The 23,095-nt window shown below is 51.8% G+C and overlaps 2 non-coding genes and 2 pseudogenes across 2 annotated transcripts; all 4 read left to right on the plus strand.

The window, feature by feature from the left end:
* The first annotated feature begins 826 nt into the window (after positions 1-826).
* LOC140407973 (U2 spliceosomal RNA) lies at positions 827-1,014 on the plus strand. The gene has a single exon (XR_011939928.1). It is a non-coding gene; the product is annotated as a U2 spliceosomal RNA (small nuclear RNA).
* A 5,587-nt stretch (positions 1,015-6,601) lies between these two features.
* LOC140407976 (U2 spliceosomal RNA) lies at positions 6,602-6,789 on the plus strand. The gene has a single exon (XR_011939931.1). It is a non-coding gene; the product is annotated as a U2 spliceosomal RNA (small nuclear RNA).
* A 2,962-nt stretch (positions 6,790-9,751) lies between these two features.
* LOC140408157 (U2 spliceosomal RNA) lies at positions 9,752-9,932 on the plus strand (annotated as a pseudogene).
* A 5,584-nt stretch (positions 9,933-15,516) lies between these two features.
* LOC140408160 (U2 spliceosomal RNA) lies at positions 15,517-15,695 on the plus strand (annotated as a pseudogene).
* The last annotated feature ends 7,400 nt before the right edge of the window (positions 15,696-23,095 follow it).

Below are 23,095 nucleotides of genomic sequence, written 5' to 3' on the forward strand. Positions count from 1 at the left end.
GAAAAGGAGACCGTGGAGGACGTTGGATGGTTCCCTGAGCAGACTGCCAGAGTCATCTGGCAGAACGCCTCATCACCAGAACTTTCAAACAAGCACCAAGACCTAGCTTGGCTGGTGGTGAGAAAGGCCCTCCCTGTCAGATTCTTCATGCACACCCGAAGGCTCTGCACCAATGCACGCTGCCCTCGGAGTGGCTGTGGGGGAAATGAGACGGTCACACACCTCCTTGTGGAATGTGCCTTTGCAAAGAAGGTCTGGAGAGAGATGCAGTGGTATTTGTCAAGGTTTATCCCAAACAGATCTGTGACACAGGACTCTGTGCTCTACGGACTGTTTCCAGGGACACACACCGAGACAAATATCAACTGCTGCTGGAAGGTCATCAACTCGGTAAAAGACGCTCTTTGGTCTGCCCGAAACTTGCTGATCTTCCAGTGCAAAGAATTGTCCTCGACTGAGTGTTGCAGACTGGCACATTCCAAGGTCCAGGACTACGTGCTGAGGGACGCACTCAAGCTTGGGGCAGCTGCCGCCAAGGCGCAATGGGGAAAGACCACAGTGTAAAGTCTTTCCAGCAAATGTACACCGAGGGGCGCGTAACAGTGTAAAGCCCCTCGGTCTGGGCAACCAACACTCCAATGTATAAAACAAACATGACAATGTAAATATTTAAGAAGGAATTGTAATGTAAAGAGTGATATGTGTATGACAATATCAAAATTGAATGAAAGAAAGTCAAGGCAACATGTAACCCTGCCGGAAATGTACAGTCAAGACAATTTGAAATGTTTCTGTAATGCTCATGATAAATTTTTATGAATAAAGTATATTTTTTTGAAAAAAAAAAAAAAAAAAAAAAAATCTGTTCTTATCAGTTTAATATCTGATACGTCCCTTATCTGGGGACCATATATTAAATTGATTTTTGGAGCAGGGAGATGGAATAGGGGCTTGCTCCGTCCACTCCACGCATCGACCTGGTATTGCAGTATCTCCAGCAACGGTGCACACCACCCCTTCATGGGGAATTTCAAACTCAAAAAACAGCTCAAACACATACAAATATACACTTTATTCACTTCTTTCAGCACACAACAAAATGCTTCGGCAACTGGCTGCTGCTACTTACCTTCTACCTGGCCCCGGTGTCATGAAGAATGACCAAACGCATCTTACAAGCACAACGGCGAAAGGGAACTCATTCGAAATTGACCACCCATTTCACTCTTCAATGTGCATTACTCGGCTTCTCGGCCTTTTGCCTAAGATCAAGTGTAGTCTCATTTGATCGAGAGAAGCTGAGGATTTCCATGTCGATCGTGGATTGGAGAACTCGGAGGGATTGAAGTCGTCAAAGAGGAAACGTTTGGAGCTTGGCTGCTATTGGTGGATCTACATGCTGGCCTAAACCTCGGGTTTAGGCCTAACGCCGATACAGTTTCACACCCAACGTCCGAGCTATGGATGCAGCTGCATCCCGACCACCAGGCTGGGGAGTGCGAAACACTGTCCGAGTCACAGTGAAGAAAACGGAGGGAGAGTCACCTTCGGACCGGAAACACTTCGTGAAGTGGGTGCTGCTTGAGTGTTGTGGGTTTAAAGCAACAGAGATCTTCTGCTTGCAAAACTTCCCCAAGAATGGTTTCTTTGATGTCACCTTCAAGAGCGTCGCAGCGTGCATCAAATTCTTGAACGTCTTCAAGGAAAAAGGTAACCAGAGTCCCTTGTCGATCCTGACTGCGGAGCCTCTGTTTACGCTACCGGCACAGCGAAATCGGGTTGTTACACTGCACACGTACAACCCCCACGTCCCTGTATCTGATGTGCTCACGTTCCTCGCCAGGTACGCTGAGCTGAAAAGTGACAGCGTGCAAGTGAAAGACACCTTCGGCATCTGGACAAGTGAGCACCAGGTCAAGGTGACCCTAAGAACGGACAGCAACGGAGCCATCCTGCATCCCCCCTCCAATTTCGCTATTGGAGTAAATCGTGGCTACCTCTACTACGTGGGACAGCCACGAGTATGCCACACCTGTGGCAAAACGGGGCATGTTGCCGCAAACTGCAGTGTGACCTTCTGCAAGAACTGCAGGCAGGAGGGACACATGACTAAGGACTGCAAAGAAGACAAGTGCTGCAACCTGTGTGGGGAGGCCGGCCATCTTTACAGGGCCTGCCCGAAACGCGGGGCGACATACGCTCAAATCATCAGCAGCGGAGTTAAAAAGGCGACCAGAGAGGAGGTGCATACACCCTCCACCGAAAAAGACACCACGGCTCAGAATGAGGAAAAGCAACAAAAGGGCCCCCAACAAAAAGAAGAGGCCCCAGCACCTCCTGACAACCCAACCCCAGCCCCATCTGATGAGGAACACTCAATGGAAGAGGAAGAGGATGGGACAAAGAATAAAGAGCCCTGGGAAACAGTGAACAGGGACAAACGAAAGCGGAAACAAAAAAACAAACTGAAGAACCCCCCGAGGGGTAGTGGCAAAAAGCGACACCTCTCAGCCGGCGCACTTAGCGCCGACACCTCATCCGATGAGGGAAAACAGGACAAGAATCGGCCTCAAATAAAGAGGCAAAGCACCAACGTGGAACGGAAGGCACAGACCCCCCAGACCACCGACCGGGAAGGAAACAAGGTCACAGACCAACCCCCGATAGTAACGAGCAGCAACAACCCAGGTGAAGACCGGCCTGCAACCCCAACACCTACTGACTGCCATGACGAACGCCAGGGCTACATCACCCCCCCAATGCATCTGCATCAAAATCACGGGGCCAGTACGGACCAGAACAGCTTTCTCAGCCCTGCAACTGTGCTAAAGTTTGCGAGCACCACCGGCATGCTGGGGAACATCGAACAGCTGGAACAGCCAACTGTATAGACTCTGGACTCTTGAGACTGGTAAATCTATCTTTTTTATAATGGGTTTAAAAATTGCATCCATAAATGTGCGAAGCATCAAAGATACTTCGCGGTGTGTAGCCACACTCAACTATTTGGCAAATGTAAAAGCTGACCTACTGTTCCTGCAGGAGTGCGGAATTCCGCACCTCAGCAACTACAGGCGCTGGTCGAGCTGGTGGTCCCACGGGCCATCCATCTGGTCAGGAGGAAATGACTGCCGCTCCTCCGGCCTGGGTATTCTGCTGCGGGGAGGCAACTTCACCATCTCCGACGTTAAGGAGGTGGTGGGCGGGCGCCTCCTCGTAGCAGACGTGAAATACAAAAACACCCCTCTCAGACTTATTAATGTGTACGCCCCGGCCGTAAAAAGTGAGCGGCTGGCAGTTCTTCAGCAACTCCCACTGCTGTTGGCCACCTCCAAGCCGGTCATCCTGGGTGGTGACTTCAACTGCATCATCGATGCGGCTGGACGATCCAGCAATGCCGACAGCAAACTAGACGCTACGTCCAGACTCCTGATGGAAACGGTAAAAGACGCCAAGCTGCTCGACGTCTGCAGCAACCCTGCAGACGGCGCGCAGCGTAGATACACATGGTCACGGCCAGACGGGTCCGTCCGCTCCAGGATAGACTTCTTTTTTGTGTCCCGAGCTTTCACGGTCAGGTCCACCGACGTAACGCCGGTGTTCTTCTCTGACCACTGCCTCCTACTGGCCGACTGCCACCTGCAGGAAGACCAGGGGGTAGGCAGGGGGACGTGGAAGCTAAATGTAAAACTGCTGACCCCTGAGAACATCGAGGAACTCAGGAGGGATTACAAAGGTTGGAGAACCGTGAAACCCCTCTTTGAGGCCCCACATCTCTGGTGGGAAGCAATCAAGGGGAATATCAAGAGGTTTTTCATCCTCAAGGGCGTTCAAAAGGTGAGAGAGAGACGAGGGGTCATGTCCAGGCTCCAGAAAAGTATGCAAAATTTGCTCCAGCTGCAGTCGATGGGGGTGGATGTCAAGGAGGATCTCCAAGAGGTGAAGAGCCAGCAAGCCTCGCTCTACACCTCGGAGGCCTCCAAGGTTATCTTCCGTTCCAGAGTCCGCTCCGTGGAGCAGGACGAAAAGTGCTCACGCTTCTTCTTCCAAAAGGTGCACAGAGACACCTCTGTGATCAGCAGCCTGAAGGAAGAAGATGGCTCTGAAAAGTCATCGCAGTCTGACATCCTGAGGATCAGCCAATCCTTTTATGCCGGACTGTATGACCTGAAGCCAACAGATAGCACTGTTTCCCAGACCTTCCTGTCGACTATCGCGGAGGTCATAGGCGACAGCGAGCTGGAAAACCTGGACAAACCACTAACTCTGGACGAGCTGACAAAGGCCGCCAAGTCCTTCGAGACGAGTAAAACTCCCGGAAGCGACGGCTTACCGGTTGAGTTGTATTCGGCTCTGTGGGACTGGATGGGCCCAGACCTGCTGGAAGTGTACGAGAGTATGCTTCTGGAGGGCAGCATGTCAGAGTCCATGAGGAAAGGCATCATCACCCTCATCTACAAACAGAAGGGGGAAAGGGAAGAAATTCGAAATTGGCGACCCATTTCACTGTTGAATGTGGACTACAAAATTCTAGCAAAGGTCATCGCCAATCGGGTCAGGTCTGCTCTGGAGTCGGTGATCCACCCTGACCAGACCTGTGCTGTACCCGGCAGGAAGATCTCTGATAGCCTCGCGCTACTCAGGGATACGATCGCCTACGTGCAGGACAGGGGGGTGGACACTTGCCTCATCAGCCTTGACCAGGAGAAGGCTTTTGACAGAATATCGCACACCTACATGATGGATGTGCTCTCCAAAATGGGGTTTGGGGAGGGAATTCGCAATTGGATCAAACTGCTCTACACAAACATCTATAGCGCAGTCTCAATCAATGGGTGGGAATCAGAAAAGTTCCAGATCAGATCTGGAGTCAGGCAGGGCTGCCCTCTCTCCTCTGCCCTTTTTGTGTGCTGCATAGAACCTTTTGCCGAGTCCATCAGGAGGGATCCGGGTATAAGAGGAGTGACGATCCCAGGCAGTGGAGGCATGCAAGTCAAGGCCTCCCTGTACATGGACGACGTTGCCGTCTTCTGCTCGGATCCTGCGTCTGTACGCAGGCTCTTAACCACCTGCGACCAGTTTGAACTGGCCTCTGGAGCCAAGGTAAACCGGGGCAAGAGCGAGGCCATGTTCTTTGGGAACTGGGCCGACCGGTCCTTTGTCCCCTTCACTGTCAGGTCAGATTACCTGAAGGTGCTGGGGATATGGTTCGGAGCTGCTGGGGCGTGCACCAAAAACTGGGAGGAGCGCATAGGAAAGGTAAGACAGAAACTGGGCTGGTGGGAGCAACGCTCCCTCTCCATTGCGGGCAAAACCCTGGTCATCAGGTGTGAGGTACTCTCGGTGCTACTGTACGTGGCGCAGGTCTGGCCCATAACCCGACCCTACGCTACAGCAGTCACCCGGGCCATCTTCAAATTTATCTGGCGATCCAAGATGGACCGTGTCCGAAGGGACACCATGTACAAACCTCTGGAGAAGGGAGGGCGGAACGTACCCAACGCCTCCCTCATCCTGTTGGCCACCTTTGTGTCCAGCTGCATCAAGCTGTGCGTGGACCCCCAGTATGCAAACACCAAGTGTCACTACATACTGAGGTTCTACCTGTTCCCGGTGTTGCGAAGGATGGGCCTGGCCTCATTGCCGCGGAACGCTCCAAGTAGTTGGACCGTACCGTACCACCTGTCCTTTGTGGAAAAGTTTTTGAAGGAAAACACCTTTGACCACAAGGCAATGAAGCAGTGGTCAGCACGTAATGTCCTCGAGGCCCTCAGGGAAAAGGAGACCGTGGAGGACGTTGGATGGTTCCCTGAGCAGACTGCCAGAGTCATCTGGCAGAACGCCTCATCACCAGAACTTTCAAACAAGCACCAAGACCTAGCTTGGCTGGTGGTGAGAAAGGCCCTCCCTGTCAGATTCTTCATGCACACCCGAAGGCTCTGCACCAATGCACGCTGCCCTCGGAGTGGCTGTGGGGGAAATGAGACGGTCACACACCTCCTTGTGGAATGTGCCTTTGCAAAGAAGGTCTGGAGAGAGATGCAGTGGTATTTGTCAAGGTTTATCCCAAACAGATCTGTGACACAGGACTCTGTGCTCTACGGACTGTTTCCAGGGACACACACCGAGACAAATATCAACTGCTGCTGGAAGGTCATCAACTCGGTAAAAGACGCTCTTTGGTCTGCCCGAAACTTGCTGATCTTCCAGTGCAAAGAATTGTCCTCGACTGAGTGTTGCAGACTGGCACATTCCAAGGTCCAGGACTACGTGCTGAGGGACGCACTCAAGCTTGGGGCAGCTGCCGCCAAGGCGCAATGGGGAAAGACCACAGTGTAAAGTCTTTCCAGCAAATGTACACCGAGGGGCGCGTAACAGTGTAAAGCCCCTCGGTCTGGGCAACCAACACTCCAATGTATAAAACAAACATGCCACTGTAAATATTTCAGAAGGAATTGTAATGTAAAGAGTGATATGTGTATGACAATAACAAAATTGAATGGAAGAAAGTCAAGGCAACATGTAACCCTGCCGGAAATGTACAGTCAAGACAATTTGAAATGTTTCTGTAATGCTCATGATAAATTTTTATGAATAAAGTATATTTTTTTGAGAAAAAAAAAAAAAAAAAAAAAATCTGTTCTTATCAGTTTAATATCTGATACGTCCCTTATCTGGGGACCATATATTAAATTGATTTTTGGAGCAGGGAGATGGAATAGGGGCTTGCTCCGTCCACTCCACGCATCGACCTGGTATTGCAGTATCTCCAGCAACGGTGCACACCACCCCTTGATGGGGAATTTCAAACTCAAAAAACAGATCAAACACATACAAATATACACTTTATTCACTTCTTCCAGCACACATACAAAAAGTATATTAAATTGATGCGCTAAGCGTCAAGAACCACAAAGACATGTGAGACTTTAACTCAGGCTGAACAGGTAGCATCTCTAGCAGGGCAGCGTTTCCTGGGGTGTTTTGCCTGGCCACAAAAATAACACTGGGGCCCAGGCATTTTTACTGCTGGAGTGGCTGGGTGGGCCGTGACTTGCAGGGGTTGTTGCTGGGAGGTAGCGGCCACGTAGGGAGCGTGGACAGGAGCAAAGGAAGTTTGTGCAGGCGTGTAGGACGCATTATTGTCGTAGGCTGCCTGTTGGGCCTCTGCCATAGTGACTGCCGTGTCCAGAGTCAGGGTAGTTTGTGTCAGAAGGAGTTGGCGAATCGGGACGGAAGCAATGCCAGCTACAAAGGCATCAAGCGCCAGGGCCTCAGTGTTCTGCTCAGCGGAGACTGCTGGCGCGTTGCAGGTGAGCGCGAGGGCACGGAGGTCCCGAACAAACACGGATAGGGGTTCACCCGGCTGCTGGTGCCGGGAGGCGAGGCGGTGGCGGGCGTAAATAGAATTAACAGTTCGTGCATACCGGCTTTTGAGCTTCACGATGGCATCGGCATAGGTCGTTGTTCCCGTGATGAGGTCGAAAAGCCCGTAGTCGAGCCGTGAGCACAGGAGATTGAGTCGGTCGGCGTCCGTTTTGGCGAAGGCGGAGGATGCTTCCAGGTAGGCCTCGAAACACCGGAGCCAGCAGTTGAAAAGGTGATCTGCGCGTGGAGCGTGGGGGTCGAGCGAGAGCTTGTCGGGTTTCAGAGCAGCCTCCATTATAACTGTAATATCACACACCTACATGATGGATGTGCTCTCCAAAATGGGGTTTGGGGAGGGAATTCGCAATTGGGTCAAACTGCTCTACACAAACATCTATAGCGCAGTCTCAATCAATGGGTGGGAATCAGAAAAGTTCCAAATCAAATCTGGAGTCAGGCAGGGCTGCCCTCTCTCCTCTGCCCTTTTTGTGTGCTGCATAGAACCTTTTGCCGAGTCCATCAGGAGGGATCCGGGCATAAGAGGAGTGACGATCCCAGGCAGTGGAGGCATGCAAGTCAAGGCCTCCCTGTACATGGACGACGTTGCCGTCTTCTGCTCGGATCCTGCGTCTGTACGCAGGCTCTTGACCACCTGCGACCAGTTTGAACTGGCCTCTGGAGCCAAGGTAAACCGGGGCAAGAGCGAGGCCATGTTCTTTGGGAACTGGGCCGACCGGTCCTTTGTCCCCTTCACTGTCAGGTCCGATTACCTGAAGGTGCTGGGGATATGGTTCGGAGCTGCTGGGGCGTGCACCAAAAACTGGGAGGAGCGCATAGGAAAGGTAAGACAGAAACTGGGCTGGTGGGAGCAACGCTCCCTCTCCATTGCGGGCAAAACCCTGGTCATCAGGTGTGAGGTACTCTCGGTGCTACTGTACGTGGCGCAGGTCTGGCCCATAACCCGACCCTACGCCACAGCAGTCACCCGGGCCATCTTCAAATTTATCTGGCGATCCAAGATGGACCGTGTCCGAAGGGACACCATGTACAAACCTCTGGAGAAGGGAGGGCGGAACGTACCCAACGCCTCCCTCATCCTGTTGGCCACCTTTGTGTCCAGCTGCATCAAGCTGTGCGTGGACCCCCAGTATGCAAACACCAAGTGTCACTACATACTGAGGTTCTACCTGTCCCCGGTGTTGCGAAGGATGGGCCTGGCCTCATTGCCGCGGAACGCTCCAAGTAGTTGGACCGTACCGTACCACCTGTCCTTTGTGGAAAAGTTTTTGAAGGAAAACACCTTTGACCACAAGGCAATGAAGCAGTGGTCAGCACGTAATGTCCTCGAGGCCCTCAGGGAAAAGGAGACCGTGGAGGACGTTGGATGGTTCCCTGAGCAGACTGCCAGAGTCATCTGGCAGAACGCCTCATCACCAGAACTTTCAAACAAGCACCAAGACCTAGCTTGGCTGGTGGTGAGAAGGGCCCTCCCTGTCAGATTCTTCATGCACACCCGAAGGCTCTGCACGCTGCCCTCGGAGTGGCTGTGGGGGAAATGAGACGGTCACACACCTCCTTGTGGAATGTGCCTTTGCAAAGAAGGTCTGGAGAGAGATGCAGTGGTATTTGTCAAGGTTTATCCCAAACAGATCTGTGACACAGGACTCTGTGCTCTACGGACTGTTGCCAGGGACACACACCGAGACAAATATCAACTGCAGCTGGAAGGTCATCAACTCGGTAAAAGACGCTCTTTGGTCTGCCCGAAACTTGCTGATCTTCCAGTGCAAAGAATTGTCCTCGACCGAGTGTTGCAGACTGGCACATTCCAAGGTCCAGGACTACGTGCTGAGGGACGCACTCAAGCTTGGGGCAGCTGCCGCCAAGGCGCAATGGGGAAAGACCACTGTGTAAAGTCTTTCCAGCAAATGTACACCGAGGGGCGCGTAACAGTGTAAAGCTCCTCGGTCTGGGCAACCAACACTCCAATGTATAAAACAAACATGCCACTGTAAATATTTAAGAAGGAATGGTAATGTAAAGAGTGATATGTGTACGACAATATCAAAATTGAATGGAAGAAAGTCAAGGCAACATGTAACCCTGCCGGAAATGTACAGTCAAGACAATTTGAAATGTTTCTGTAACGCTCATGATAAATTTTTATGAATAAAGTATATTTTTTTGAAAAAAAAAAAAAATCTGTTCTTATCAGTTTAAAGAACTTAAAGAAGGAATTGTAATGTAAAGAGTGATATGTGTATGACAATATCAAGATTGAATGAAAGAAAGTCAAGGCAACATGTAACCCTGCCGGAAATGTACAGTCAAGACAATTTGAAATGTTTCTGTAATGCTCATGATAAATTTTTATGAATAAAGTATATTTTTTTGAAAAAAAAAATAAAAAATCTGTTCTTATCAGTTTAATATCTGATATGTCCCTTATCTGGGGACCATATATTAAATTGATTTTTGGAGCAGGGAGATGGAATAGGGGCTTGCTCCGTCCACTCCACGCATCGACCTGGTATTGCAGTATCTCCAGCAACGGTGCACACCACCCCTTCATGGGGAATTTCAAACTCAAAAAACAGCTCAAACACATACAAATATACACTTTAATCACTTCTTCCAGCACACAACAAAATGCTTCAGCAAGTGGCTGCTGCTACTTACCTTCTACCTGGCCCCGGTGTCATGAAGAATGACCAAACGCATCTTACAAGCACAACGGCGAAAGGGAACTCATTCGAAATTGACCACCCATTTCACTCTTGAATGTGCATTACTCGGCTTCTCGGCCTTTTTCCTAAGATCAAGTGTCGTCTCATTTGATCGAGTGAAGCTGAGGATTTCGATGTCGATCGTGGATTGGACAACTCGGAGGGATTGAAGTCGTCAAAGAGGAAACGTTTGGAGCTTGGCTGCTATTGGTGGATCTACATGCTGGCCTAAACCTCGGGTTTAGGCCTAACGCCGATACAGTTTCACACCCAACGTACGAGCTATGGATGCAGCTGCATCCCGACCACCAGGCTGGGGCGTGCGAAACACTGTCCGAGTCACAGTGAAGAAAACGGATGGAGAGTCACCTTTGGACCGGAAACACTTCGTGAAGAAGGTGCTGCTCGAGTGCTGTGGGTTTAAAGCAACAGAGATCTTCTGCTTGCAAAACTTCCCCAAGAATGGTTTCTTTGATGTCACCTTCAAGAGCGTCGCAGCGTGCATCAAATTCTTGAACGTCTTCAAGGAAAAAGGTAACCAGAGTCCCTTGTCGATCCTGACTGCGGAACCTCTGTTTACGCTACCGGCACAGCGAAATCGGGTTGTTACACTGCACACGTACAACCCCCACGTCCCTGTGCCTGATGTGCTCACGTTCCTCGCCAGGTACGCTGAGCTGAAAAGTGACAGCGTGCAAGTGAAAGACACCTTCGGCATCTGGACAAGTGAGCACCAGGTCAAGGTGACCCTAAGAACGGACAGCAACGGAGCCATCCTGCATCCCCCCTCCAATTTCGCTATTGGAGTAAATCGTGGCTACCTCTACTACGTGGGACAGCCACGAGTATGCCACGCATGTGGCAAAACGGGGCATGTTGCCGCAAACTGCAGTGTGACCTTCTGCAAGAACTGCAGGCAGGAGGGACACATGACTAAGGACTGCAAGGAAGACAAGTGCTGCAACCTGTGTGGGGAGGCCGGCCATCTTTACAGGGCCTGCCCGAAACGCGGGGCGACATACGCACAGATCATCAGCAGCGGAGTCAAAAAGGCGACCAGAGAGGAGGTGCATACACCCTCCACCGAAAAAGACACCATGGTTCAGAATGAGGAAAAGCAACAGAAGGGCCCCCAACAAAAAGAGGAGGCCCCAGCACCTCCTGACAACCCAACCCCAGCCCCATCTGATGAGGAACACTCAATGGAAGAGGAAGAGGATGGGACAAAGAATAAAGAGCCCTGGGAAACCGTGAACAGGGACAAACGTAAGAGGAAACAAAAAAACAAACTGAAGAACCCCGAGGGGTAGTGGCAAAAAGCGACACCTCTCAGCCGGCGCACTTAGCGCCGACACCTCATCCGATGAGGGAAAACAGGACAAGAATCGGCCTCAAATAAAGAGGCAAAGCACCGACGTGGAACGGAAGGCACAGACCCCCCAGACCACCGACCGGGAAGAAAACAAGGTCACAGACCAACCCCCGATAGCAACGAGCAGCAATAACCCAGGTGAAGACCGGCCTGCAACCCCAACACCTACTGACTGCCACGACGAACCCCAGGGCTACACCACCCCCCCAATGCATCTGCATCAAAATCACGGGGCCAGTACGGACCAGAACAGTTTTCTCAGCCCTGCAACTGTGCTAAAGTTTGCGAGCACCACCGGCATGCTGGGGAACATTCAACAGCTGGAACAGCCAACTGTATAGACTCTGGACTCTTGAGATTGGTAAATCTATCTTTTCTTAATGGGTTTAAAAATTGCATCCATAAATGTGCGAAGCATCAAAGATACTTCGCGGTGTGTAGCCACACTCAACTATTTGGCAAATGTAAAAGCTGACCTACTGTTCCTGCAGGAGTGCGGAATTCCGCACCTCAGCAACTACAGGCGCTGGTCGAGTTGGTGGTCCCACGGGCCATCCATCTGGTCAGGAGGAAACGACTGCCGCTCCTCCGGCCTGGGTATTCTGCTGCGGGGAGGCAACTTCACCATCTCCGACGTTAAGGAGGTGGTGGGCGGGCGCCTCCTCGTAGCAGACGTGAAATACAAAAACACCCCTCTCAGACTTATTAATGTGTACGCCCCGGCCGTAAAAAGTGAGCGGCTGGCAGTTCTTCAGCAACTCCCACTGCTGTTGGCCACCTCCAAGCCGGTCATCCTGGGTGGTGACTTCAACTGCATCATCGATGCGGCTGGACGATCCAGCAAAGCCGACAGCAAACTAGACGCTACGTCCAGACTCCTGATGGAAACGGTAAAAGACGCCAAGCTGCTCGACGTCTGCAGCAACCCTGCAGACGGCGCGCAGCGTAGATACACATGGTCACGGCCAGACGGGTCCGTCCGCTCCAGGATAGACTTCTTTTTTGTGTCCCGAGCTTTCACGGTCAGGTCCACCGACGTAACGCCGGTGTTCTTCTCTGACCACTGCCTCCTACTGGCCGACTGCCACCTGCAGGAAGACCAGGGGGTAGGCAGGGGGACGTGGAAGCTAAATGTAAAACTGCTGACCCCTGAGAACATCGAGGAACTCAGGAGGGATTACAAAGGTTGGAGAACTGTGAAACCCCTCTTTGAGGCCCCACATCTCTGGTGGGAAGCAATCAAGGGGAATATCAAGAGGTTTTTCATCCTCAAGGGCGTTCAGAAGGTGAGAGAGAGACGAGGGGTCATGTCCAGGCTCCAGAAAAGTATGCAAAATTTGCTCCAGCTGCAGTCGATGGGGGTGGATGTCAAGGAGGATCTCCAAGAGGTGAAGAGCCAGCAAGCCTCGCTCTACACCTCGGAGGCCTCCAAGGTTATCTTCCGTTCCAGAGTCCGCTCCGTGGAGCAGGACGAAAAGTGCTCACGCTTCTTCTTCCAAAAGGTGCACAGAGAGACCTCTGTGATCAGCAGCCTGAAGGAAGAAGATGGCTCTGAAAAGTCATCGCGGTCTGACATCCTGAGGATCAGCCAATCCTTTTATGCCGGACTGTATGACCTGAAGCCAACAGATAGCACTGTTTCCCAGACCTTCCTGTCGACTATCACGGAGGTCATAGGCGACAGCGAGCTGGAAAACCTGGACAAACCACTAACTCTGGACGAGCTGACAAAGGCCGCCAAGTCCTTCGAGACGAGTAAAACTCCCGGAAGCGACGGCTTACCGGTTGAGTTGTATTCGGCTCTGTGGGACTGGATGGGCCCAGACCTGCTGGAAGTGTACGAGAGCATGCTTCTGGAAGGCAGCATGTCAGAGTCCATGAGGAAGGGCATCATCACCCTCATCTACAAGCAGAAGGGGGAAAGGGAAGAAATTCGAAATTGGCGACCCATTTCACTGTTGAATGTGGACTACAAAATTCTAGCAAAGGTCATCGCCAATCGGGTCAGGTCTGCTCTGGAGTCGGTGATCCACCCTGACCAGACCTGTGCTGTACCCGGCAGGAAGATCTCTGATAGCCTCGCGCTACTCAGGGATACGATCGCCTACGTGCAGGACAGGGGGGTGGACACTTGCCTCATCAGCCTTGACCAGGAGAAGGCTTTTGACAGAATATCGCACACCTACATGATGGATGTGCTCTCCAAAATGGGGTTTGGGGAGGGAATTCGCAATTGGATCAAACTGCTCTACACAAACATCTATAGCGCAGTCTCAATCAATGGGTGGGAATCAGAAAAGTTCCAGATCAGATCTGGAGTCAGGCAGGGCTGCCCTCTCTCCTCTGCCCTTTTTGTGTGCTGCATAGAACCTTTTGCCGAGTCCATCAGGAGGGATCCGGGTATAAGAGGAGTGACGATCCCAGGCAGTGGAGGCATGCAAATCAAGGCCTCCCTGTACATGGACGACGTTGCCGTCTTCTGCTCGGATCCTGCGTCTGTACGCAGGCTCTTAACCACCTGCGACCAGTTTGAACTGGCCTCTGGAGCCAAGGTAAACCGGGGCAAGAGCGAGGCCATGTTCTTTGGGAACTGGGCCGACCGGTCCTTTGTCCCCTTCACTGTCAGGTCAGATTACCTGAAGGTGCTGGGGATATGGTTCGGAGCTGCTGGGGCGTGCACCAAAAACTGGGAGGAGCGCATAGGAAAGGTAAGACAGAAACTGGGCTGGTGGGAGCAACGCTCCCTCTCCATTGCGGGCAAAACCCTGGTCATCAGGTGTGAGGTACTCTCGGTGCTACTGTACGTGGCGCAGGTCTGGCCCATAACCCGACCCTGCGCCACAGCAGTCACCCGGGCCATCTTCAAATTTATCTGGCGATCCAAGATGGACCGTGTCCGAAGGGACACCATGTACAAACCTCTGGAGAAAGGAGGGCGGAACGTACCCAACGCCTCCCTCATCCTGTTGGCCACCTTTGTGTCCAGCTGCATCAAGCTGTGCGTGGACCCCCAGTATGCAAACACCAAGTGTCACTACATACTGAGGTTCTACCTGTCCCCGGTGTTACGAAGGATGGGCCTGGCCTCATTGCCGCGGAACGCTCCAAGTAGTTGGACCGTACCGTACCACCTGTCCTTCGTGGAAAAGTTTTTGAAGAAAAACACCATTGACCACAAGGCAATGAAGCAGTGGTCAGCACGTAATGTCCTCGAGGCCCTCAGGGAAAAGGAGACTGTGGAGGACGTTGGATGGTTCCCTGAGCAGACTGCCAGAGTCATCTGGCAGAACGCCTCATCACCAGAACTTTCAAACAAGCACCAAGACCTAGCTTGGCTGGTGGTGAGAAGGGCCCTCCCTGTCAGATTCTTCATGCACACCCGAAGGCTCTGCACCAATGCACGCTGCCCTCGGAGTGGCTGTGGGGGAAATGAGACGGTCACACACCTCCTTGTGGAATGTGCCTTTGCAAAGAAGGTCTGGAGAGAGATGCAGTGGTATTTGTCAAGGTTTATCCCAAACAGATCTGTGACACAGGACTCTGTGCTCTACGGACTGTTTCCAGGGACACACACCGAGACAAATATCAACTGCTGCTGGAAGGTCATCAACTCGGTGAAAGACGCTCTTTGGTCTGCCCGAAACTTGCTGATCTTCCAGTGCAAAGAATTGTCCTCGACCGAGTGTTGCAGACTGGCACATTCCAAGGTCCAGGACTACGTGCTGAGGGACGCACTCAAGCTTGGGGCAGCTGCCGCCAAGGCGCAATGGGGAAAGACCACTGTGTAAAGTCTTTCCAGCAAATGTACACCGAGGGGCGGGTAACAGTGTAAAGCCCCTCGGTCTGGGCAACCAACACTCCAATGTATAAAACAAACATGACAATGTAAATATTTAAGAAGGAATTGTAACGTAAAGAGTGATATGTGAATAATAATATCAAAATTGAATGAAAGAAAGTCAAGGCAACATGTAACCCTGCCGGAAATGTACAGTCAAGACAATTTGAAATGTTTCTGTAATGCTTATGATAAATTTTTATGAATAAAGTAAATTTTTTTGGAAAAAAAAAAAAAATCTGTTCTTATCAGTTTAATATCTGATACGTCCCTTATCTGGGGACCATATATTAAATTGATTTTTGGAGCAGGGAGATGGAATAGGGGCTTGCTCCGTCCACTCCACGCATCGACCTGGTATTGCAGTATCTCCAGGAACGGTGCACACCACCCCTTCATGGGGAATTTCAAACTTAAAAAACAGATCAAACACATACAAATATACACTTTATTCACAGTTCTTTCAGCACACAACAAAATGCTTCGGCAAGTGGCTGCTGCTACTCAGCTTCTACCTGGCCCCGGTGTCATGAAGAATGACCAAACGCATCTTACAAGCACAACGGCGAAAGGGAACTAATTCTAAATTGACCACCCATTTCACTCTTGAATGTGCATTACTCGGCTTCTCGGCCTTTTGCCTAAGATCAAGTGTAGTCTCATTTGATCGAGAGAAGCTGAGGATTTCCATGTCGATCGTGGATTGGAGAACTCGGAGGGATTGAAGTCGTCAAAGAGGAAACGTTTGGAGCTTGGCTGCTATTGGTGGATCTACATGCTGGCCTAAACCTCGGGTTTAGGCCTAACACCGATACAGTTTCACACCCAACGAACGAGCTATGGATGCAGCTGCATCCCGACCACCAGGCTGGGGAGTGCGAAACACTGTCCGAGTCACAGTGAAGAAAACGGAAGGAGAGTCACCTGTGGACCGGAAACTCTTCGTGAAACGGGTGCTGCTCGAGTGTTGTGGGTTTAAAGCAACAGAGATCTTCTGCTTGCAAAACTTCCCCAACAATGGATATTTTGATGTCACCTTCAAGAGCGTCGCAGCGTGCATCAGATTCTTGAACGTCTTCAAGGAAAAAGGTAATCAGAGTCCCCTGTCGATCCTGACTGCGGAGCCTCTGTTTACGCTACCGTCGCAGCAAAACCGGGTTGTAACACTGCACACGTACAACCCCCACGTCCCCGTGTCTGATGTGCTCACGTTCCTCGCCAGGTACGCTGAGCTGAAAAGTGACAGCGTGCAAGTGAAAGACACCTTCGGCATCTGGACAAGTGAGCACCACATCAAGGTGACTCTAAGAACAGACGGCAGCGGAACCATCCTGCATCCCCCCTCCAGTTTCATTATTGGAGGAAATCGTGGCTACCTCTACTACGTGGGACAGCCACGAGTATGCCACACCTGTGGCAAAACGGGGCATGTTGCCGCAAACTGCAGTGTGACCTTCTGCAAAAACTGCAGGCAGGAGGGACACATGACTAAGGACTGCAAAGAAGACAAGTGCTGCAACCTGTGTGGGGAGGCCGGCCATCTTTACAGGGCCTGCCCGAAACGGGGGGCGACATATGCACAGATCATCAGCAGCGGAGTTAAAAAGGCGACCAGAGAGGAGGTTCATGCACCCCCCACCGAAAAAGACACCACGGCACAGAATGCGGAAAAGCAACAGAAGGGCCCCCAACAAAAAGAGGAGGCCCCAGCACGCCCTGACAACCCAACCCCAGCCTCATCTGATGAGGAACACTCAATGGAAGAGGAAGAGGATGGGACAAAGAATAGAGAGCCCTGGCAAACAGTGAACAGGGACAAACGAAAGAGGAAACAAAAAAACAAACTGAAGAACCCCCCGAGGGGTAGTGGCAAAAAGCGACACCTTTCAGCCAGCGGACTTAATGCCGACACCTCCTCCGATGAGGGAAAACAAGACAAGAATCGGCCTCAAATAAAGAGGCAAAGACTTCCGGGTGCGGCGATGACCAGCTAAGTCGCACGTTTCGGCAGCTCCCGGTGGAACGGACTTTTGGGCTCTTGATAGGAGCCCCAACCGCAAGTTTAACGGCTAAAAACACTGTGCGGTAACCAGAAGGGAATTCCCCCTGGACACGGATGGAAAAAGGAGAGGAAAGTGGCCGGATTGCGGAGGATCCTCTAGAGCAGCGGCAAGGAAGGCAAGCACAAAGCAAGATGGCGTCGGAAGGTGGCCGTCTAGTATGGGGCCCTGACCAACAAGAGTTCCTGCGGCGCTGTGTGGAAGAACTTAAAAAGGAGATGAAGAAGGAGCTGCTGGCCCCGATATTACAGGCGATTGAAGGGCTAAAGGAGGAGCAAAAGACCCAGGAGCAGGAGCTTCGGGTCGTGAAGGCAAAGGTCGCTGAAAATGAAGACGAAATACAGGGCCTGGTGGTGAAGACAGAGACGCACGAGGAACAGCACAAAAGGAGTGTGGAAAGGCTGGAGGTGCTGGAGAATAATGCGAGGAGGAAGAATTTAAGGATTCTTGGTCTTCCCGAAGGTGCAGACGTCGGGACATATGTGAGCACGATGCTTCACTCGTTAATGGGATCGGAGGCCCCGACGGGCCCGTTGGAGGTGGAGGGAGCTTATCGAGTTATGACGTGAAGACCGAGGGCTGGAGAAATACCTTGAGCCATAGTGGTGAGATTTCTCCGATATAATGACAGAGACATGGTCCTCAGATGGGCGAAGAAAACTCGGAGCAGTAGGTGGGAGAATGCGGTGATCCGCGTATATCAAGATTGGAGTGCGGAGGTGGCGAGAAGGAGGGCAAGTTTTAATCGGGCCAAGGCGGTGCTTCACAAAAGGAAGGTCAAATTTGGAATGTTGCAGCCGGCAAGACTGTGGGTCACACACCAAGGGAAGCACCACTACTTTGAGACGGCAGAAGAGGCGTGGACATTTATTGTGGAGGAGAAGCTGCAATAGGCGGGCCAGAAAAAGAACGTTTGGGACAAAGTGGTGGGGTGATTACGTGGGGTGAAGGGGGGGAAAAAGGGGGAAGGGATGATCTCTCAAGTTGTTAATCTTGCGACCCTGTAACTTTTCGCTCTTCCCCATGTCGTGGGGGAGAGGGGGGAGGGAGGATGAGGAATTGTGGGCGCCGGCCATTAGGGGTGGGGCCAAGTGGGAAAGGCGGGCTTTGTTCCCGCGCTATGGTAATCATGGCGGGAACAGGGAAGCAGGAAGAAGGGGGCCTCGCTCAGTGGGGGCCGAGGTCACGGGGGGAAGCAGAGGTCAGCCAGAGTTTGCTGACTTCTGGGAGCAACATGGGGGGTGCAATTACGCTAGAAAAGGATCTAGCGGGGGGGGGGGCCTAACTGGGTTGCTGCTGCTGGGGAGAAGGGGGAGCTGGTATGGGCTTGGGTGGTCGAAGCGGGAGGGCGCCGTCAGGGGGAGATACGGCTACGTGGGAACTGGGTGAGGAGCTGGATTAAAAAAGGGGATGGCTAGTCGACAAGGGGGGGGGGTAAAGAGCCCCCCAACCCGGCTGATCACGTGGAATGTGACAGGGCTGAACGGGCCGATTAAAAGGGCACGGATACTCGCACACCTAATGAAATTAAAGGCAGATGTGGTTATGTTGCAGGAGACGCATTTGAAACTGATAGACCAGGTCAGACTACGCAAAGGATGGGTGGGGCAGGTGTTTCATTCGGGGTTAGACGCAAAGAACAGGGGCGTGGCTATATTAGTGGGGAAACGGGTACGGTTTGAGGCAAAGACCATAGTGGCGGATAGTGGGGGTAGATACGTGATGGTGAGTGGCAGATTGCAAGGGGAGGTGGTGGTTCTAGTGAACGTATATGCCCCGAACTGGGATGATGCCAATTTTATGAGGCGTATGTTGGGACGTATCCCGGACATAGAGGCGGGAAAGTTGGTAATGGGGGGAGACTTCAATACGGTGCTGGACCCAGGGCTGGACAGATCGAGGTCCAGGACCGGGAGGAGGCCGGCTGCAGCTAGGGTGCTCAAGGACTTTATGGAGCAGATGGGAGGAGTAGACCCCTGGAGATTTAGCAGGCCTAGGAGTAAGGAGTTCTCGTTTTTCTCCTATGTCCATAAAGTATATTCACGGATAGACTTTTGTGTTTTGGGAAGGGCGCTGATCCCGAAGGTGACAGGGACGGAGTACACGGCTATAGCTATCTCGGACCACGCTCCACATTGGGTGGACCTGGAGATAGGGGAGGAAAAAGAACAGCACCCGCCCTGGAGAATGGACATGGGATTACTGGCAGATGAGGGGGTATGTTTAAGGGTGAGGGGGTGTATTGAAAGGTACTTGGAGCTTAATGACAATGGGGAGGTTCAGGTGGGAGTGGTCTGGGAGGCACTGAAGGCAGTGGTTAGAGGGGAGCTGATATCTATTAGGGCACATAAAGGAAAGCAGGAGGGTAGGGAAAGGGAGCGGTTGCTGAAAGAACTTTTGAGGGTGGACAGACAATGTGCGGAGGCACCGGAGGAGGGACTGTACAGGGAAAGGCAAAGGCTACATGTAGAATTTGACTTGTTGACTACGGGTAATGCAGAGGCACAATGGAGGAAGGCACAGGGTGTACAGTACGAATATGGGGAGAAGGCGAGCCGGTTGCTGGCCCACCAACTGAGGAAGAGGGGAGCAGCGAGGGTGATAGGGGGGGTGAGATATGAGGAGGGAGAGATGGAGCGGGGAGCGGAGAGAGTGAATGGTGTGTTCAAGGCATTCTACGAAACATTATACAAAGCTCAGCCCCCGGAAGGGAAGGAGAGAATGATGAGCTTTCTGGATCAGCTGGAATTCCCTAAGGTGGAGGAGCAGGAGAGGGCGGGACTGGGAGCACAGATTGAGATGGAGGAGGTAGTGAAAGGGATTGGGAGCATGCAGGCGGGGAAGGCTCCGGGACCAGACGGATTCCCGGTGGAATTTTATAGGAAGTATATGGACTTGCTGGCCCCGCTTCTGACAAGAACCTTTAATGAGGCTAGGGAAAGGGGGCAGTTGCCCCCGACTATGTCAAAGGCAACGATATCGCTCCTCCTAAAGAAGGAAAAAGACCCGCTGCAATGCGGGTCCTATAGGCCCATTTCTCTTTTAAATGTGGATGCTAAGATTCTGGCCAAGGTAACGGCGACGAGGATAGAGGACTGTGTCCCGGGGGTGGTTCATGAGGACCAAACTGGGTTTGTGAAGGGGAGACAGCTGAACACGAACATACGGAGGTTGCTAGGGATAATGATGATGCCCCTGCCAGAGGGGGAAGCGGAGATAGTGGTGGCGATGGATGCCGAGAAAGCATTTGATAGAGTGGAGTGGGATTATCTGTGGGAGGTGCTGAGGAGATTTGGCTTTGGAGATGGGTATATCGGATGGGTACAGTTGCTGTATAGGGCACCGATGGCGAGTGTGGTTACGAATGGACGGGGGTCTGATTATTTCCGGCTTTACAGAGGGACGAGGCAGGGGTGTCCCCTGTCTCCGTTATTGTTTGCACTGCCGATTGAGCCCCTGGCCATAGCACTGAGGGGTTCCAGGAAGTGGAGGGGAGTGTTTAGGGGAGGAGAAGAACACCGGGTATCTTTGTATGCGGATGATTTGTTGTTGTATGTGGTGGACCCGGTGGAGGGGATGCCAGAGATAATGCGGATACTTGGGGAGTTTGGGGATTTTTCGGGGTATAAATTGAACATGGGGAAAAGTGAGTTGTTTGTGGTGTATCCGGGGGAGCAGAGCAGGGAAATAGAGGATTTACCGCTGAGGAAGGTAACAAGAGACTTCCGGTACTTGGGGATTCAGATAGCCAAGAATTGGGGAACCTTACACCGGCTTAATTTAACACGATTGGTGGAACAAATGGAGGAGGACTTCAAGAGATGGGACATGGTGTCCCTGTCACTGGCAGGTAGGGTGCAGGCGGTTAAAATGGTGGTTCTCACGAGATTCCTCTTTGTGTTTCAGTGCCTCCCGGTGATGGTCACGAAGGCTTTTTTTAAGAGAATCGAGAAAAGCATTATGAGTTGTGTGGGGGCCGGGAAGACCCCGAGAGTGAGGAGGGGGTTCTTGCAGTGTAGTAGGGATAGGGGGGGGCTGGCACTACCGAGCCTAAATGATTATTACTGGACCGCCAATATTTCAATGGTGTGTAAGTGGATGGGAGAAGGGGAGGGAGCGGTGTGCAAGAGATTGGAAAGGGCGTCCTGCAAGGGGACCAGCTTACAAGCAATGGTGACGGCACCGTTGCCGTTCTCACCGAAGAAATACACTACAAGCCCGGTGGTGGTGGCAACATTAAAAATTTGGGGGCAGTGGAGACGGCATAGGGGAAGGACGGGAGCCTCGGTGCGGTCCCCGATAAGAAATAACCATAGGTTTGTTCCGGGGAGAATGGATGGGGGATTTGGAGCATGGCAAAGAGCTGGGGTAGTACAATTGAGAGATCTGTTCGTAGATGGGACGTTTGCGAGTCTGGGAGCGCTGACGGAAAAATATGGGTTGCCCCAAGGGAATGCATTTCGGTATATGCAACTGAGGGCTTTTGTGAGGCAACAGGTGAGGGAATTCCCGCAGCTCCCGACGCAGGAGGTGCAGGATAGAGTGATCTCAGAGACATGGGTGGGGGATGGTAGGGTGTCGGATATATACAGGGAAATGAGGGACGAGGGGTAGATCATGGTAGATGAGCTGAAAGGGAAATGGGAAGAGCTGGGGAAGAGATTGAGGAGGGGCTGTGGGCTGAGGCCCTACGTAGGGTAAACCCGTCGTCCTCGTGTGCCAGGCTAAGCCTGATACAATTCAAGGTTCTACACAGGGCGCATATGACTGGAGCACGGCTCAGTAAATTTTTCGGGGTAGAGGATAGGTGTGGGAGATGCTCGCGAAGCCCAGCGAATCACACCCACATGTTCTGGTCATGTCCGGCATTACAGGGGTTCTGGGTGGGGGTGGCGAAGGTGCGTTCGAAGGTGGTGGGGGTCCGGGTCGAGCCAAGCTGGGGGTTAGCTATATTCGGGTTGCAGAAGAGCCGTGAGTGCAGGAGGCGAAAGAGGCTTATGTTTTGGCCTTTGCGTCCCTAGTAGCCCGGCGAAGGATATTGCTTATGTGGAAGGAAGCCAAACCTCTGGGCGTGGAGACTTGGATAAACGACATGACAGGGTTTATAAAGTTAGAACGGATCAAGTTCGTATTAAGGGGTTCGGCTCAAGGGTTCACCAGGCGGTGGCAACCATTCGTCAACTACCTCACAGAACGATAGAAGGAATGAAAAAGAAAGAAAGACAACAGCACCAAGCCAGGGGGGGAGGGAGGGGGGGGGGGGGCTCTCAGGGATGTCATTGTATATGTATAGACATTTGTTATAGGAAATGTATATTGGACTGTTGGATTGTATCTTTGGAGAGTAACTATTTTTGACAAGGCAGTTGCCATTTAGTTTTGTTTTTGTTTCTGTTTATACATTATTTATTTATTTGTTTAAAACTGGCCACTGTTATTTATATTGTTTTATTGTTGTTTAAATTAAAAACTATGTACTGTTATGTTTGGCCAAAAAATCTTGAATAAAATATATTTTAAAAAAATAAATAAATAAAGAGGCAAAGCACCAACGTGGAACGGGAGGCACAGACCCCCCCAGACCACCGACCGGGAAGAAAACAAGGTCACAGACCTACCCCCGAAAGTAACGAGCAGCAACAACCCAGGCCAAGACCGGCCTGCAACCCCAACACCTACTGACTGCCACAACGAACGCCAGAGCTACACCACCCCCCCCCCCAATGCATCT

This window comes from Scyliorhinus torazame, chromosome 2 (assembly GCF_047496885.1).
Source record: "Scyliorhinus torazame isolate Kashiwa2021f chromosome 2, sScyTor2.1, whole genome shotgun sequence".
NCBI classification, from domain to species: Eukaryota; Metazoa; Chordata; class Chondrichthyes; order Carcharhiniformes; family Scyliorhinidae; genus Scyliorhinus; species Scyliorhinus torazame.